General features: G+C 53.4%; 1 pseudogene; it reads right to left on the bottom strand.

The window, feature by feature from the left end:
• Window positions 1-166: 166 nt before the first annotated feature.
• On the bottom strand, window positions 167-18,383 carry LOC114685695 (annotated as a pseudogene).
• Between the last annotated feature and the right edge of the window lie 985 nt (window positions 18,384-19,368).

Raw genomic sequence — 19,368 nt, 5'->3', positions numbered from 1 at the left:
AGGGGGTACTGGCTGTTCAAGGGTCCCCTCCCTAGAGCTGAGCCTCTCTCCAATATGGCTCCGAGCTCCTTGGTCTTTGGTGCTTTCTTGAAATTCTCTTGGTGCTACAGAGCCCAGTGGGCAAGAGGATCATCTCATGAAGTCCAGGGCAGGCTGTCCTTCCGTCTGTCCCAGGAGGAATGGATGGACTGGCTTAGTTCTGTCTCTACAGCCTGGCTGTTTATCTGTTCTTTCAGCTTCTGGCTCATGCTGGCTCCAGGATTTCTTGACTGTCTGTCCCAAGGCAGCCGTTTGCTCTAGCTCAGAGCCTACTTCAGGCCTGGGGTCACGCCCTAGGCCTCCTGGGGAAGAAGCCAAGCTTGGCTAGTGACAATCCCCTTCCGAAGCCTCATGATCTCCCAGAACATCGGCTCAGCTGCAGACAGAGAGGACAATTCATGGTCACTTGAGACAACTGCCCTGGCCTCCCTGGCTTTGCGCAGGGGAGTTCAGACACTCTCTGCCACACAGTTGTTTTCATCCTGGGCTTAGAACTACACTTCTCCAGTTGCAAATGTTTTCCCACCTTGACCCAGAGCAGTGAGCTGGGCCCAGGGCATCAGTCCCTGTGTCTGGAGAAGGATCCAGAAGGCAGGGAACCCATGTTCTGGTGGCCATGAAGAAGTAGGGAAGAGTCACAGGAAGAGACCCATCATAAAGACCCTTGAATGTTCAAGCCAGTAACAGGAATGATAATTCTGCTGGCCCTAAGGATTTCTAGGCAGAAGAAAAGCAGCATGGCCCAGATGTGTGGAAGGCACCAGGTTTGCTGTCCCAGTGAAGCAGAACCCATCATCAAGGAGGATTAGGGACACTTTATTAATGTACAATGCTCCCTTTTGCTGGCCTTCTACTGAAGGGACCCTAGACTCCTGCCTCTGCTGCTGGACAGGCAGTCTTCAAAGGCACTTAACCAACTCCATTCTGCCCTGTCTCCCTCCCTCGGAAACCATGCCGGAAAAGAACACTAGAGGGCACTCACCATCCTGCCGAACCAAGCCTTGCTGGATGTAGCGAATGTAAGTGAAGAAGTTGCATACTGCCGTGATCTGTGGGCAGAATGGAGAGGGTGTGACCCACCAGATTTCCCCAGACTCTAGGGTCCCCTCCAAAAGCCAATGTAGACCCTATCCCAGAACGGTAAGTCACAGGTACCTGGCAGAGCCAGGGAGTGCTCGCTGACTCTGCTAGAGCTCGGCTTCCAAGGTTGAATTAACAATAGCAAGACACCCACAGCTCCTAAGAGTAACTGTTGCAATGCCTGTAAGTAATGCAGCAGCGAGACACAGACACTCACCACGCCCATTTTACCAGTGATAAAGACTGGTAAAGCCTGCGGTTAGGAAGCTGTCAGGCGGACATGAAATCAGGCAGCCTGCACCAACATCCAAGCTTAGTCCCTTGTGGACCTGCTCATTCTGAGCAAGGAGGTCTGGGCCCACCAGACATAGACCAGGTGCTGTGTATAATTCCACGAAAGGCAATTAGAGTCGCTTTCCCAGGCTACCTTGTCCCTAAGCTAGAGGACCCTAGTATGGCTTGAGGCTGTTCCTGCCGAGTTCTGGTGACCCTTTACTGGCAGAAGCACAGCCCCAAAGACTCTCACAGAGAGGAGGGGGCTGTGTTGTTATCCTGCCCAGAGGCCACCCCCAGGCCTGGCCTGATCTCACAGCTTCTGAGGGTCTAGGCGACATGGAGCCCGTGGTGCCCACTTTTGTGGGGGAACACAAGACCAGCTCTTTGGCTAGGATGGAGGAAGGGAGCTCTGTGCTCCAGACTCCCTCTGGATCTAGCCAAAGCTAAGCCCTGTCTTGGTTTGCCTGCTTCCCTCTCTCCGTTGAGGAGGTCCAGAAATGTCCATGCAGGCTCTGCATCTAGAAAACCAGCCAAGATGGGAGGTAGCAGGCAGCAGGGCCCACGAGAGCCCCTTCCCAGGATTCTGGGACAGGGAAGCCCTACATGCGAGGCACCCAGAGGCTGGCAGGTATAAGAGACTGGGGAGGGGAGGTGCTCTTGATAGGCCTCCAAACACAGAACTTGCCAGGAGGCCAGAGAGGGTGCAGGGAGCTGGAGCTGGGAGGAGGCTGCCAAAGGCAGGGTGGTGTGAGAAAGCACAGGAGCATCAGCCAGGTGTGGCTGAGCCTGGTGCTGGGAAGGGGGACAGCGCAACTCCGAGGCCAGGTAACAAGCTGGCAGTGGGCAACCACAGGCGGCTCCTGAGCATGGAGTGGGAGTGGCAGAGTGGTATAGTTTCTCCCCGGGGCTGTGCTCTTTGTCAACACCTCATCCTCAGTCTGTTTGAGCAAGGATCACATACAAACCATTAGACCTCAGCTCTGTTCTCTTCCGCTACACAGCTTTGCCCAGCAGAACTGGACACCAAGGTCACAATAAAAGAAAGTGCTGTGTATAGTTTTGCAAGACACAAGGATAGCCCTTCTGTTGACCTGTGGGTTTAGCTAAGAAGGGATTCAGGGGACTTGAGGTCACAGAACAAGGCTCTGGGTACCCTGCAGATACAAAATAGGAGCTGCAGACAATTCAGTCCAAAGACTCCATGTCTAGGTTGTGTGGCCCTGGAGCACACCCCAGCCCTGTTTTTAAAGGCCATATGGTAGAAGCTGAGAGTGTCCCTAGCCTACAAGGAGCTTAAGGGACACATAGAACTGAACCTACTAACAGCTGCAGGAGCTTGGAAAGGAACCTGCATGAGCTGAGCTCTGACTGCAGGCTGATAGGTCCCTGAGCTGAGGCTGCCTGGTGCATCAGTGTCCAGGCGCCTGGCCCAGGAGGAAGGTGAGAGACTAAGAGTGTTTAACTGCCGGACATGATGGCTCAAGCCTTTAATCCCAGCACTCAGGAGGAAGTGGCAGGCGGATCTCTCTAAATTCAAGGTCAGCCTGATTTATATAGCAAGTTTTAGAACAGCAAGGACTACATAGAAAGATCCTGTCTCTGCCGGGTGGCAGTGGGGCATGCCTTTGATCCCAGCACTCAGGAGGCAGACACAAGAGGATCTCTGTGAATTCGAGGCCAGCCTGGTCTACTGAGCGAGTTCCAGGACAGGCTCCAAAGCTACAGAGAAACCCTGTCTTGAAAAAAAAGAAAAAGAAAACACCCTGTTAAAAACAAAACAAATAAACTAAAAAAGGGTAATAACCTTTTGGATGCGGATATAGCCAACTGGCAGCGTGCTTGCCTACCATGCACAAAGCCCTGGGTTCAATCTCTAAGACAGTAAAAATCCAGGCATGGTAGAGCATGCCTATAATTCTAGCACTTGGGAAGCGGAGGCAGGAGGATATAGTTCAAGGTTATCCTAAGTTGGGCTGTGAGAAACTGGCTAGAAAAACTAGCATATTATCTTAAGTCCCTATATTTATGGTTATTTGTCACATAGCAATAGGAAAATGAGGCATTTGGCTATGGTCGGGATCAACCTCTGTACCTCTGAGAGTTGTTCAGGCAGTGCATCCCAGCCAGAGGTCCAGAATTCTAGCCTCTGTGGTCCCAAAGAAGCCAAGTGACATTTTGTGAAGGATGACTCACCCTGGCCCGGATGATGGAGAGATGTAATAATGACTCTCAGAGTCCCCAAGGCGGATTCGGTGGTGGCAGGTACGGGCCAGTCCACTCAGGGCACATGTGCTGGGGAGAACAGAGTAAGTGTAAGGCACTGAATGAGGCTACAGAGGCAGGGACGTGTGCTTGCTAGAGGGTGGCATGGACAGTTAGCACAGGAAGCAGGTAGGAAGTAGGGCCTAGCCTCCTCTTCCCTCCCCTCCCAGATTCCAAAAGAGCTCAGGGCCAAACAAATATGTGGGATGGAGCAAGAGTCCTCAGGAAAGACCTTAAATGCAGCTGGATCCATGCCCACACCCCACCCCAGTTCCTTTTCCCACACAGGCAGAGGAGCTTGATCAATCTCATATCAGACAAGTATACCAAACCTCACCCTCTGCAGCCTCTTAAACTGCCCCCCCCCACATTACTGGGGACCTTGTGCCCAATCACCTCTCTCCCTAACTGAATTCTGGTCTGACTGCCTCCACATCCCCCACTAGGGTTTTTCATCTATCTCCATGTCATCTCCTGCCCACCAGGCCTCACTAAGAACCCTTCCCACGTCACCTCTCTCCTCAGCCAGGCCTGGGAAATCCACTTAGTACCTTCAGCTACCCACATATTAGGTTTCCAGGGTCCTGAGAGCCCATTGTCCAGCCTCCCACCCCCAAATCTTGCTCCTCCACTGGTCCCTGCCTCCGTGAAGAAGTCTGGAGCATCACCTACAAGGTTCCCTCCCCCACACCTGCACTCAGTTGCCATGTTCTCAGCCTACATTGTTCCTTTCGCTTGGATTCCCTCAGCTCCTTCCAACCTCTCTCTACTTTCTCTACCCTTCCTTCTTCTCTATGTTACAGCCAGGAGCATCTCCGGAGGCCACGTCTAACTCATCATCTTTCCCCGTGACTTCCCTATTGCTCAGGAAATACAGACTCTCAGGTGAAGGACGGTTCATAGTGTTCATTGCCTCTTCCTTCACTGTGAGGCTGAACCTTCACTGAAAGTTCACAGAGGACTTTCTTTTTAAGGTAACACATGCCGATGACCCTAAAACACCAGCCGAGTGGGTTGGTGTCCTAACTGGTAAGGACTCTTTAAACTCTGGCCTCAAACAACCCTGATCCATGGGACTCAGCCCCAGCTCCCTGATCCATGGCTGTCCTGACTCTGAGGTGTTTACACTCCAGCTTCCCTGGCCTTCGTTCATTCTGTTTCCTCTGCCTGTAAAGCTGGCTCGGATGGTCTCTCTGTGTGGCCAGGCTTCCTTTGTGGGACCAGCCCCACCAGCCACCTCTAGACTACCAAGGGGGCAAACCTGCCCGACCTCAGTCCACCTCGACTGCTCACTTCTGTGGCTACTCTTGCCCAGTGCTGACTGAGCAGCATGCAGGTAAGCTGCCAGGGCTATGAGTTACTTACTGGCAGGAGATCGAGCCAGCCGCTAGCAATCACTTATATGCCTATCAGAGCCTGTATCTCTGTGAGACAGAAGAGGCGGGAGAGGGGAATGGATGATGCCAGCCAGAAGAGACTGGCAGCAGGAATTTTTGTCAAATATACTTTCTGGACCTAAGTGGGGATAGTGATGACTGTTCCTCTCTTGTGGTTTAGTGTTTTTACTTTTTTTAAATTTTATAATTTAATTTTACATATTAGCCACGGATTCCCCTGTCTTCCCTCTTCCCGTGTTTTCACTTTTTTAAAGCAGGGTTTTGTGTAGCCCAGGCTTGTCTTGAAGTTGCTATGTAGCCAAGAATGATCTTCAACTTCTGATCTTCCTGCCCCTACCCCGCAAGTGCTGGGATCATAGATATATGCCGCTCTGCTTGGTTTTACAAGGTGCTGGGGATGGATTCCATGGCTTTGTACATGCTAGTCAACAACTTGATAAGCTATACTCCCAGCCCCAAGTCTTGGGAGTCCCTAGACTAGGTTAAAAAAAAACAAAACAAAACAAACAAACAAACAAACAAAAAAACCCAGGAGACTGTCACCCTGAATGTTACTGTTCCTACCTACCCTAGATGGGCTCTATAGCTCATCTAGGAGGCCCAAGACTCAGGCTCCTATCCCAGTCCCCTAGGGTGCTGCCCAAAGCTTCCCACATGGGCAGGAAGGGGCCTAGGGCACTAAGCTTACTTGGTGTTGTGACATTCAACAGTGGGCACCTTCACAGCAGGCAGAGTCTGTGAAGCCACAGGCTCGATGGTGAGCGTATTGTCCTCCACAGCAGCCCGCACCAGAGCTGAGAGCTGTAGCAGATCAGGGTACAGCAGTAAGATGCTGGGTGACTGGGAACTCATAGGATGGGTCCCAGCTGGCCACCTTGGCTCCCCAGCCCGCCTCACCTCCTGCACTGTGAAGTCGAGGCAGGGGCCCACATCCTCCCGGTACACTCTTTCCAGGAAGGGGCAGTCCTTATCCAGGGTAGGTGATGCCCTCCAAGCCTGGAACTCTGAAAAGAGGGTCGTATCCACCTGCAGGGAGGGGAGCCAAGTGGGTGCAGTCAGGGATGAGGGTGAGCACCCAGAGAAGGCAAAGCTGATGGAGAGGAGAACAGGAGATGCAGGAGGGCTCAGTGGCCCATCAGGCCTGTCCTCAGCAGCCATGCAGGAGAGCAGAGTCCAGGGAAGAAGAGGTCCTGTCTGCCCTTTGCACCAAAGAATTTAGAACAACACAGTTTGTGTCTGGGTGTACATTAAGTTTCTTGGCACTGCAAAATTACAGACTTGGATCCAGGGCCCTTGGCCTGAATTCTGCTACTGACTCCTTTTGGAAGAACATCAAGAGCAAGCCTGTAAGAACCTGTGGTCCCCCAAAGGCACCCACAGGGTCCCTGTAGGTCTAGAATGCACATATAGGTACATGCACACAGGAGAGAACATTCCCAGGTTTCCCTGCTGCCCAGCTGAGGAGGCAATGCTGGCCTGCCCTGGGCTGCATGCACATAAGTGAAGCCCAGATGGGAGAGGAAGGGGTGGCCCCTTAAGGAGCCATTACCTGTCGGGAAAGGAGAGAGAGGGTAGCGGAGTTGGGGGCCATGGGCGGCTCCCCAGATGGGGGCTGCCAGGTCGGCTCGTAGGTGAGGTGGATGGCCTTGCTGGGATCACGCACAGGAGCAGGGAGAGTAGAGGGGCAGCCCAGGCTGGCCAGGATGGTGGACAGATGGACAGACAGACATACAGAGACAGACAGGAGGAAGGAGGAGATGTCAGTGTCCAATGGGAAGCTCAGTGCTCAGAAGAGACTGAGAGGGCTTTGCTTGCACCTCCCTGGAAGCTCAGGGGACAGATGAAGAGCGTTCTGAGTTAGGATGGGCTTGAGCAGAGCCCCAGGAAGCTGGATCTCACCCCACGTCTCCCCAGTATTCACCGGATACAGCCTGAACTGGCTCTTTCCTGTCCTCAGTTCCTCTCCCAGAGGGCGGGGGTTGGGGGGCATGTGGCATGGGAAGCTTACAGCTACCCCAAGGACCTGTGGTCATGTCAGTCCAGCCTGGACCAAGCCTCCCTCCCGCTTTTCCCCACTGAGTCGGGACAGAGATGCTTCTCTAAGGTCATACTTGCCTCAGCACCACAGCCAGAGCACTGAGGACCCTAGAATACATAAACACGTGCGAGGTGGTCTTAGACCTCAAGCCTGTAGCCACACACCCACCAGGTAGCCCCTCTTCTAGATGTCCAGGGCACTGGTCTTGCCACTCTTCGCATAGGAAGTGCATCTCTGAAGAGGTTTCCTGAGAGAGGACCTTTAGGTTCTCAGAGACTCAAATTCAGAGATTACCACCTCCTGCTTGCAATCAGAGGAGCCTGCCCAGCCTTCACAGTTCAAGGGACCCTGAAGCCCAGAGCGGGGAGAGACAGGTGGCAGGTCCCACAGGAGGGTCAGGCTGGCCCCTCCAGGATGCTCACTTGGCGGGTTAGGCAGGATCACCCCTCCCGGTTGTGAGCCCACCACGGCCTGTGCCTCACCTCCTTGCCTTCTTGTCTGGGGTGGGATATGCCCTGCAGTGGGCACACAACTGGGCAGAGGAACTGCTGGTACTCTTATGGCGTGAGTGGCCCTTTCGGGGTCCGGCCTTGGTGGGGCTCAGCAGCTGTGGTGCAGCTCACGGTTGGGAGAGGCTGGTGTGGACGTGATGACCAGTGTCTTCAAGGCTGTCACCTCTGCCTGTAGCATGTCAATCTGGCCCAGACAAGATGACCATCAACCCCAATGTGGGGTTAACGTCACCATGGCTACCACAGCCTGTCAGCCAAGCAGCCCAGCAGTAACTAGCCCCTCCCCTCCCCCGTGGAACAACCTCTAAGACATCTGTTCTATAGATAGGGAAACCAAGGCTGAGAAGAGACTCGGCCTGCCTCAGGACACATCCTGAGACTCTGCTGGAGGAGTTCTCTGGGAACTTCTTGGATTTCCTACTGAGTATTCATGGTATCTCCAGAAACCAAGAACAGGCCAAGCTTCACATTTACTGATTGGCAAACACTATGGAAAGGAAGCTGCTTGCCTGTGTTCTACAGCCAAGGCCCACATTTCTGCTTTGAAGTCAGGAGGAGAAACTGTAATAACCACTGGGCCCTCCTGGACTACAGAGGATCCCCCAAAAAAAGTCTCTATGGTGCAACAGGAGCACTGATGGAGTCTGGGGGCCCTGGGCTACTTAATTTCAGACCCACCCTGTCTGTCCCAGACCTGGGTTCTCTTGTTCCTGAGGCCTAGTAGGTCTGTGAGGAGCCTGTTCGTTGAGGGCAGTATGCCCCACCAATGGCTGTGATGGGAGCCTGGAGCTGGCCTAGGCGCACAGGGATGGGTCTCACCTTGCCCCAGGCCTCCTTCAACTGCTTTTCTGACGCAGCCTGCTTCATGTTGGCTTCCCGAACCATCTTGTGAGCTTCCTAGAAGAGGGGGCACCCCTGCATGAGTGGTCACAAGACACCCCAGGCCACCCAGGCCACCCATTCCCAGGCTGCCCAGTGTACCTGGAACAGGCTGGCTGTGAGTTCCTCCAGCTCCTGCTCCAGCTGCGCACGCACCTTGCAAAGCCGTTCACACTCCTCGTCCTTCAGCTTCAGCTCCTGGGTGCAGCAGGCAGGAGGCTGTCAGCCTGCCCTAGCCGGGCTCCATCTCCCCAGCCTGGTGTGAAGCTCTAGCCCACCAGCTCACCTCACCGGTAGCTGCCAATCTCTGGTACTTTAGCCCATGCACAAGGTGAAACCCCTAGCCCAGCCGCCCAGCAGGGCTGGAAGCAGATTTCCGGAGGAGTCAAGAGGTATGAAAACATTTAGGACTTGCGAGACTTCAGTGGTGGGACGCATGCTTAGCACGCTTGAAGCCCGGGGTTAAACCAGCCTCTTCGGTTCCCAGGACTACAGCATGGGCCTGGCATGTAGCCTAGGCAAGTGATTGACCCTTCTCCCTTCCACAGCTATCTGGGCTTGCTCAGTCTGACTGCTCTTCCTCAGCCCTGGCACCCACCTTCTGGGCCTTGTATAGCTCCTCCTTCAGGAACTCGGAGCCCTTCTCCCGGATCTCCATGGAGGAGCTGCGCAGGCGCGATACGTCCAGTGGGGCGGCTGCCGAGTGTTCTTCAGCTTGGGCCTCCTTCCGGGAAGCAGAGGCTTCCACCAAGCCCCCTGGGGACTCCCTATGACCTTTGCTGGGCCAAGGTTTTTCCAGGGGACTGAGACCGCTGAGGGGCCGGTAGGGAGGCCCTCGTCTGGCTGGGGTGGGCTGCAAGGCAAACAAAGACATCAGGGCACACAGGCTGGGAACTCAAGACCTGCCGAGTTGGCCCGGACCAACCCTAGGCCATATACCTGCCACTTAGCCTCAGTCTGTCCATCTGTAAAATAGAGCCACTGCAAGCTGTAACTGGAATGTCACAAGGGCAGAATGACCAAGCACGAACTTTCTTAGGGCCAAGGCAGGGCTCACACACCTTTGTCATCCACTGTCCCCAACCTAGGGCACAGGCAGTGCTTGGTATGTAGCAGGTGGCCAGTCCAAAACTCAGTTCACATGTGTTGAGCAGACAGATGAATATTAATGTATCAATGCTTAGAATGAGTCTTCTGCTCTCCACACCATAGGTAGGGACTGTCCCAGTGATTGCCATTCCAAGAGTTGAAAGGGATGAGCAAAAACCTGGACACAGAAGAGGCTGTGAAGGGGAGCCTTCATCCACACAGTCAGCGTGAATCGAACTTCATCAATAACATGGCATCGCTAATGGAAATGTCAATATGGTAGAAATCACAAAGGCAGACCAGAGAGAAGCACCAGGCCTCAGCGCAGGCAGGATTCTACAAATAGCCCAGCATAACAGACCCACTCCTGCCACCCCCTGGATTTTGTGAGGAGAAAAATCCAGCTCTCCCTGCCTTCTTCTGTGTGATTTCAGACAGACACCCCCTCTTCTGAAGTCTCAGAACCCTTCACTGGCTGATGCTGAAGCCCTAGGGCACTGGGGTTCTGCCCTTAACCAGCCCCCACCTCCAAGCTACAGACCCCTAGAAAGCAGACCCTGAAGAGGGAAGAGAGGAAGGTCTGGCCAGTGGCGGTTGTGCCGAGACAGCACCTCTGATTCGCTTGCTCAGCAAAATCTGGGGCTCCTGAGCCAGCAGCCTCAGGGCGGCAGTGGCTTGGCGGGTTTGGGGGGGGGCTGGGCTGACTGATGATAACAGGGAAGTGAGGGGGAGGGGCTCAGCCAAGCCTGCACTGGAAGAACACAAGGCCAATGAGACTAGGACTTAGAATAATTGAAAGGAAATTCGGGGACTATCCCTATCTCCTGTCCTCAAGGCCCTGAGAAGTTCACCAAAGAACCTCTGAACCTCAGTTTCCATCTGAGTAACATAAGGAAAGTGAGATCTCCGAGACAATAGCAGTGAATCCACTGCCCAGCCCAGCCTTTTCTCTGCCCTGGAATGGGCCCAACATGTGGCCTTGAGGCTCCTGGAATTGGGCCCTGCTTGGCAGGGACTTGGCCTCGGTGAGTATAAGGCAAGGACGGAGACTCACCATTCTACCAGTGTGTGTGGCAGACAGATTTTCCCAATACCATTGTTTGGGGGAGGGTCTTGTTGACACAGGATCCTGGAGGCCTGAGCCCCCTAACATGCTGCAGTAGCTGTATTTGGGATGAGAATTCTGCCCAGGAACTGAGAGTTTTGTCTGTGTGTTAGTGTCTGTGTGTTTGTGATGGTACATGCATGTGTGTACACGGATGTGGAGGCCAGAGGTCAACCTTGGGTATTGCCCCTCTGGAGTTTAAGCAAGGTCTCTTACTGGGATCTGGGTTTGCTGATTGCTTAGGCTGACGGGGCCTCAGAGATTCTCCTGCCTCTGTTTTCCCCAGGACTATGGTTACAAGAGTATGCCACCATGCCTGGCTCAAACTCAGGTCCTCACTCTGGCCTAGCAAGCATTTTATCAACTAAGCCAATTCCCCAGCCCCAGTGAGTGAGTGTGTGTGTGTGTGTGTGTGTCTATGATTTATTTGTATTCATGTACACGTGTATGCCTCTGCCCATGATGTCATGTGTGCTGGTAATCACAGGGGCCAGAAGAACACATCAGCTCCTCTGGAGCAATAGTAACAAGCAACTGTGAGATGCTTGATGTGGGTTCTGGAACTTGGGTCTTTCTAGTAGAGCAGTAAATGCTTCTTAACCACTGAGCTCTCTCTCCAATCCCATACATTATTTTAAATACTCTTTACATAGTAATTGTAGCCTTTTCTCATTCTATAGATGGGATGCAAGCTCAGAGAGAGGAGGGGGACTTCTGTGGGAGCCCCCAGCTGGTGAGGGTAATGTGGAGACAGGCAGTCAGGTCATCAGCCACTGTCCTCAGCTTCTGGCCAAGTGGCCTAGTATGGAGTGAGTATTGCAGTCATCATATCTGCTTCATGATCAAGGGCTCTGGGCCCAGGAGACACAGTAGGCTCTTTATGAATTATAGCAGGAAGCTTTACCCAGTCTCAGCTCAAATTAGTTATTAGACTCTTGCTCTGGCCCAGAAAGGCATCCTGACTAGATGATGCCAACGGAGGAGTGAACAGGACTATGGCTGTTCACAGACAGGCTTTGCCCTGGGAATGTCTGAAGTTCCTGGAATCTGCTTTCCCCATAGATGGGTGGAAAAAGCATCAGCAAGGGGTGTTATCAGATCAAATAGGAAGTCACTTGTTTACAGGTGAACAGGGATCAACCTTTACTGGGCAGAGATGCCTGAAATGCTTGGCCTGACTCTGGGTCCTGCAGCTGAACCTACAGGCACTGTATCCCATGGGAGTAGAAAAGGTGTTCTTCTGGAGACCTGGCCAAACCCTACCTTCTCCAATGGAAAATGGTAGTCACAGTCATTTTGGCTAGTCATACCCAGCTTCATCCAGCAGTGTGGCTTGAACCATGCACAGTAGAGTCTAGGGTTAGACGGAGGAGATCCCACCATTCTGCCAGCTGTCTCTGACTTCAGCCCACGTCTGGGTGATGGGACCCTATTTCACAGCCAGAGGACAATCTAGAAGGCCTGAAGGCAGGGTCTCCGTGACATCTTTCCTCCTAGTAGAAAAGTTCAATGCTCCAAGGTTGGAAGTAGGAAGCAAGGAACAGCAGGAGGGAAGGATGCAGTGTGTGTGTGTGTGTGTGTGTGTGTGTTGTGTTGGACACTCCAGCCTGCAGACCCGCCTCCTTTTCACTTCCCAGCTCAAGGCCAGTTCTGGTGATCCATTAAAGTTCAGAGGAAGAAAGAAGGGTTCCACAGGCCCCACTGAGCAAGGCTCTCTGCCCATACACTTCAATCTGCATGTCAACCCCTCAGGTCTCCAGTGGGTCAGGGATCCACATCCCTGTACCTCCTCAGTCCAGGCTCTGTGGGAAGACAGTCTTCTGTGAGTCGTACTATGGATGGGAATGAATCTTCTAGGGATGACAGATACTAAGAGTCAAGGTCAGAGTCAGGTGTGATGGCGCATACTAGGGAGCCAGAGGCAGGCAGATCTCTGTGAGTTTTGAGGCCAGCCTGATCTACAAAGTGAGTTCCAGGACAGCTAGGGCTGTTATACAGAGATACCACCCTCAAAAAACAAACAAACAAACAAAAAGAGTCAAGGTCAGAGGCAGATGGGGTGGCCAGCATCCCCCATCCTGAATCTGGCTTAGGAGCCTAGGGCCCCCCACATACAGGAAGTGCTCTCCTAGGTCACTTCCCCAGGAAACAGAATGCAGTGGCGACAACCCTCAGTCCACCAGGCCTGTCCTATGCAGGCACCAGGGTTTTTTTGTCCCTCTCCTCAAAGCATAACTGAAGGAGAACTCAACTCGGCAGCCTGTTAGTCACTCCGACACTCAAAACCCTTCTTGGGTCAGGAGCTCCTGGCCAGAGCTAAATAGGATCTCTTGAACCCTTTTGAGCTTCTAACCCTTCTAGCCTGAACAAAACTAGCCTATTCTGGGCTCTTCAGCAAGTGGGCATGGCCCTCTATAGCTCTTTCTACGATTAAGAATCCTTTCTCAGCCGGGCGGCAGTGGCAACACGCCTTTAATCCCAGCACTCGGGAGATGGAGTCAGGCGGATCTCTGTGAATTTGAGGCCAGCCTGGGCTACAGAGCGAGTTCCAGACAGGCTACACAGAGAAGCCCTGTCTCAAAACAAACAAACAAACAAACAAAAAAGAGAGATAGAGAGAGAGAGAGAGAGAGAGAGAGAGAGAGAGAGAGAGAGAGAGAAAAGAAAAAAGAAAAAAAGAATCCCTTCTCTCTTCCAGGCCACAATGGTTCACTAAATAAACAGCAGAGGGGGCCCTGAGTGCAGCTCTGGAACTAGAGAAGGAGGAGACTGGGAGCACAGATCCTACGCTACAGAAATCTTGCCTAGAACTGACTCTCAGTGGGCAGTGCCATGGTACTGTGGCAGGATTCAGACTCCTTCAGGAGACTAAGAATGACAGACATATGACATTCACATTCACGTAGCAACCAGGTGCCAGGAAAGGGTTTGCGGCTCTCTATAAGCAGCCTACAAGTCCAGCAAACAGTCTAAGTCTTCAGGCCCAAACCAACAAGTTCACAGGGTTCCCAGGTTCCTGGTTCAGGTTCAGGTCAGCCCACCACTGTCGTGACAGTATTGTAGTGAGAGGGACTCCACAGTCGTCTAATCTTAATGACAAGGTAACCAAGCATTGAGACGAGGTTAATGACCTGGCTTGGAATACATAGCAAGGAGTTGTAGGATGGGAACTGAACCCAGACTGCAGGCACAGCACAAACAGCATGTGACTTGCCCCTCACAAGCAGGAATGAATGGAGTTTTCGGAGAAGTGAGGCAGGATGCAGATGGGGTTTGAGGAAGTTAGAGATTGGTGCCCAAGCAAGGGCGGAGTGGTGAAGTGTGATGCCCAGGGCCGGCCGCCTTGCCTGCCAGGCAGGAATGAGCTGGGAGGGGACACACAGACAAAGCATTGTAGGGGGCCATGGGCACGGGCAGGGTGGTGCAGACCTGGGTAGGAGGGCAGGTAAAAATATGCAGCGCGGGTCACTGATTAACTCCGCTCACTGAAAACCAAGGGAAAGCTCAGTGAGAATAGTGGGATGGGAATGAGGAAGTGGGAGGGGTCTTCAGGGAAGCGAAAGGGGGTGGCCCAGGCTTTTGGGAACTACAGGGTGCTGTGGGTAGCTAGAGGGAAAAGGCAGGACAGTGGCAGCTGTTGGGAGGTGCCAGCAGGAAACAGCCAGCATCTGAGCCTGGCTGAGTGAGGGGCAGCAGAGGGCGAAGAACCCTGTGAATCAGAGACACATCTTGTCTCTCTGATGGTAGGGATCTGGAGTTAGGTCAGAATCCAGTGAGCCGAGGCAAGCAGCCACAAGGGACAGGCAAGAGACAGGGTGGCCTTAGCCACTGCTGGAGGGATTAGGGCAAGGGGCGGGAGGGATGTTAACCACTGATGGGGGAGGGCGCAGATGGGAAAGGGCTTCAAGCACAGCAGCAGGCCCTAGTGGGAGAAGAGATGAAGAGACTAAGTAGGTGGTCAGGCCAGATTCTTCCTGCTACTGCCCCCAGGCCAAGCCAGGCCAGCCCAAGGGGGGGCTCAACCCTTTGTCTCTCCACCAAGAGCCAGGCCAGGCCTGGATAAGTGAGGGTCACATGTTCTGCTTATATAGGCTTCTGGAGGACTTCCTGTACATTTAGTCCAAGATTTCACACACATACACATAAACACATGCATACACACACCACACACACACACACACACACACACACACACACACCCCTAAGATCTCTGACATATAGCATGTGCCTAGTAAGTGCCTACCCTGCCAGCTTCCACATCCTGATCCTTCCATAGCTGCCAGGAAACTTCCAGGGGCTACCATGGCATCCCCTTCTCCCTCCCCTTTTCACGATGTACCTTCCCCTACTCATTCTCCAAGGTTTACTAAGCATACATCCAGTGCTGAGGACGGCAGGGCTCTACTGAGAGTCTGCTCCGATCCTGGACACGAATGTGCTAGCAAGGAATGGCAGGCAAAATACTTCCATCTGTTGAAAGGCCAGGGTGGAGGGAGGGTTCATGGAGGCTGCACAAGTCCTTCCCAAAGGGAAGGCCTATATGCCTGATCCTGGGGCCCTCAGTCCCCTGTGACTTAGGTCTCAGGGCAGGAGTCCTTAGAGCAGGGAAGGCCCAGAACAGTTAAGTGACTTGCTCAAGATTGCAGAACCTAGATACCTACAACTGTGGAACTCCCTAGTCACTGGCCTGGGGCAAAGGCACGGCCCTCAACACCTGGGAGGCTGGGTGAGCTCAACCTTTTTTCTCAGCAGTCCATTGGAGTTTGGGCCTCCCTAGAGATAGTTATAATTAGTCCCATCCAGCGAGTGGGGAATCTGAGACCAGAGGGTCACACCAATGTTATATAGCTGCTCGTGCCACAGAACCAGTCCAGAACCCAGACTCTGGACTCTGATGACAAATGTAAAGTGTCCCGGACTGTGTTGTGGTACAGAAATCTCAAAGTATCATCCTCACTCTATTATCTCGAGTGGGCGTGGCCCGCCAAGACCATATACCTATGTAACTACAGGAAATGGAGGAGAAGCCCAGTGTGGAGTGTGTGTGTGTGTGTGTGTGTGTGTGTGTGTGTGTGTGTGTGTGGAAGATCAGCCCCTTAAAGTGAGGTTAGACAGCTAGGCATAGCAATGCAGCACCAAGAAGGCTAAGGCAAGAGGATCAAGAGTTCTAGGCCAGGGCCAGTGAGATGGCTAAGTGAGGAAGGGTGCTTGCTGTGTAAGCTTGGGGACCTTGGTTCAATCCCTCGAACCCATGTAAAAGTGGAGGGAGAGTACCAACCTCATAAAGTTGTCCTCTGACCTCAACGTGTATGCAGCGACCCATGTGCCCCCTCTCCTATCTTACACACACCCCCTGCACACTAATAAATTATTTGAAAACAGTTCTGGGTCAGCCTCGTCTATGTGGCAAGAACCTGCGTCCACATACAAAGCAAAACCAAAGGAGACTGTGGCTGGGGCTGCAGCTAGGTAGGGAGAGTACTTGCCCAGCACATACAGAGCTCTAGATTCCCACCCCGGCACCACCTAAACCAGCCATTGTGGCTCATGCCTGAGTCCTGGTACTTGGGAAATGGAGAGAAGTGGTCATCCTTGGCTATACAGGGAGTTTGAGGCCAATCTATGCTACATAAGACCCTGTACCCACTTCCCCCACTCCAAAAATCAGACTGGAGCTGCCATTTACTTCAAGGCTTATGCTCTAGAATCCTAAGAAGGGTCTCTACTCCTGGCTCCTAACAGGGCCCAGTCACGTGTGTTCCGCCCCATTAGGACCCTGCCATTAACAAACACCCAAGAGTGATGCTCAGTTCATCTTACAGCAGGAAGCTGAGCCCCAGAAAGCCTGGATTTGCCAGTCCCCAACTCTTCCTGGACTAGGACCCACAGCTCCTAGGATATGCCTCTTGGAGCTGACATGAGCTTCTAGGGGGTCACATAGCATGATCTAGCAATGTATGAGCCTGAGAATGGTTCCTCTTAACTGCTTCAGGGAGTGGACTGCTCCAAGGCTCCCAAGACCCTAGGGCAGGCTAAGAAGGTCAGACTCCGGTCCCTATGTCTAAGGGCTGGGGAGATGGCTCAGTGGGTAAGAGTGCTTGGTGCTTTAAGCATGAGGACCTGGGTTCAGATCCCAGTTGGCCATATGTACCTGCAAGCTGAGCACTGTGAGGGCACACGGCACTGTGAGAATCACTAGGGTATACCAGCCACCAGCTTAGCAGAAAAACAAGTTGCAGGTTCAGTGAGAGACCCTGTCTCACGGGATATACAGTGGAGAGAGACAGGACACCTGGCATCTCCTCTGACCCCCATGTACACACACACACACACACACACACACACACACACACACACACACACACACAGCCACACAGCTCAATCTGGCCCCAGCCCAGAGAAGGCACTTGCACCCTTAGGGTCATACAGCCATTGCCTCAGTCCACCCAGCATAAAGGCTCACAACTTCCTGCAGACCAGGCTGCTTCTTAAACACACAGCCCCAGACAGAATCAAACACATGCATCCCCAAGCAGGATTGCATCAACTCTGCAGGCACCAGGAACCCACCCCATACACTTTCCAAGCCTCCTTCCCTGGAGTGAAATTCTAACAAACACAGGCTGGCTTCTGCTCCCTCTAAAAGATCTAAGCCTGTCCACACCGCACGGGAGCTCAGGTTTGGTGCCCTGGCTGGAGTGGAAGCCCCATTTCGCCTCTAGTGCCTCAGGTCAAGCTCAGCTGGGGTCTATGAAAGTAAATAGATCTCACCTGTTCCCCTCCCCGAGGAGCTTTTCTCCTTCCTTCTTTCTATCCTGGGACAATCCTTAGTAGGAACACCCTCCAGGACCCAGTCTTTCCAACCCAGGGAGAAGGTATTTGCCTAAATTTAAGAAAGGACATCAACCTTTATGAACACGGGGCAGGATCTCCTATTAGATTGACCAAGAACAGGAATCAGCCTTAAGAACCAATGGTCATAACAGACGTGAGTGGGGATCAGGGATGTAGAAAGGGCTCACCCAAGTCTCAGGGTCTGTGCTGTTCAGCTCCTCCAGACTGCGAGTCAGCACAGACTCATCCCACATCTTGAATCACAAGGTTCCAATCAACTGGCCAGGGACCTTGGAGAGACACTGCTAGCTTTCTCAATTGCACTGCTTCCCCAGAGTTCGTGGGTGTTCCCTCCTTTAAATGCGTGCCCCAGATTTACTTTGGAGTATACATACTACCACTCATCCTCCGCCCCTCGCCCCCCCACGCCCCCACCCCCCCACTTCTCTCATGAGCTCCACTGGAGCTAGGAGGAGTTGGCGCTGTCACCTTCCCTCTCTGGGGCAACTCAGATCGGTCCCGCCAAGGTCCTTTCAGCTCTTAGGCAGCAAAGTGTCCTCACGGTACAATGCCACCTTCCGCTGCAGGCAGGACTGGGAGTACAGATCATCTCCCAAGTGGGGTGCAAACAACAGCGGGGACCCCCTGTTCTCCCACCCAGGAGGCCAGCGCGGCCCAGATCAAGCGCAGAGCCACCGGCGTGCGGGGACCTACCCGCTCCACATCCCGGCGCCCCTTGCTCTCCGCGTTGCCGCAGCCGCGTCCACGCGCACAGCCAACTCTGCCCGGGCCCCAGAGCTGCCCTGCAGCCTGTCAATCGCTCCACCGCCGGTCTGTCCCGCTGGCCGCCAAGGTTCGCGGCTCCGCCCCACCCTGGCCCTTCCTCTGCCCTGGGCGGGTCACGTGCTCGAGAGGCGGCCCCAGGCCACGTGCCCGGCCCCGCCCCTCTGCCGGCCCAGCCCGGTCCCTCTAGCTGTGTGGGTACCGTGATCCCGCGGAGCCAGGGCAGGACTGGTCCGGTCATCTCGCAGCCAGAGCTGGCCTCGGCCTTTCCCAGCACTCTCTGCCTCGCACTTTTGGACCACCCTTGCCTGAGGTGGTCCTACAATGGCTCCCGGGGGTCTCAGCTCTGATTCTCGCGCAGATTGTCACTCAAAGTGGCCAGACACCTCCTACACACTCACTCAGACTTCTAGCCCTGTTACCAGTCTCTGGTGCGCGGAGCTCTGCATCAGTCCCTGTGTGACATTGGACTTCTGGGAAGGGGATGGGGTAGACCCCAACTAGTCCCATTCGTTGAGCAGTTAACCCCAGAGGGCACTACTTGGGCCCAATTTACCAATTCTGCTTTCCAGAGCCCTCCCCACGTATCTCTGAATTCTGCTCATCCCAGCCTTTCTAGCCATCTTAAGCTCTGGAGACTACTCCACCAACCTCACAAGCACCTGTCAGTCCCAGGTATTTAAAAAAATAAAAAAATTTAAAAGTCTCTATAAAGCTTGAATCCCTCGCCACTGGTCACCTGTTCCTCAGTTCCTCTGCCCTGCTTTTATCCTGGCCCTGACCACTGACCTGAATGAAGTTCAACCTCAGATTAGCATCCAGTGAGTAGAGTCCATAGCCAAACCCTCCTGGAGTGCTTCTGTGGAGCTCCCACAGGCAGGGTCTGCAAAGCCCCTCTGGGCTTTTGAGAACACATCTCACTCATCCATCCACACAAAGAGGCAGTCTGCTGCCCCTTCTGAGCTGTCTGAAGACCCTTGCAAAAGCAAGAAACCCTCCAGGCTGGAACCCCTCCCTCCCTCTCCCTTAATCCCCTCTTCTCAGTGGGTGTGAGTCATTTATTGCCTAGGCTGA

Source organism: Peromyscus leucopus, chromosome 1 (genome assembly GCF_004664715.2).
Source record: "Peromyscus leucopus breed LL Stock chromosome 1, UCI_PerLeu_2.1, whole genome shotgun sequence".
In the NCBI taxonomy this organism is placed as follows: domain Eukaryota; kingdom Metazoa; phylum Chordata; class Mammalia; order Rodentia; family Cricetidae; genus Peromyscus; species Peromyscus leucopus.
This window is presented reverse-complemented; position numbering and strand designations above follow the sequence as displayed.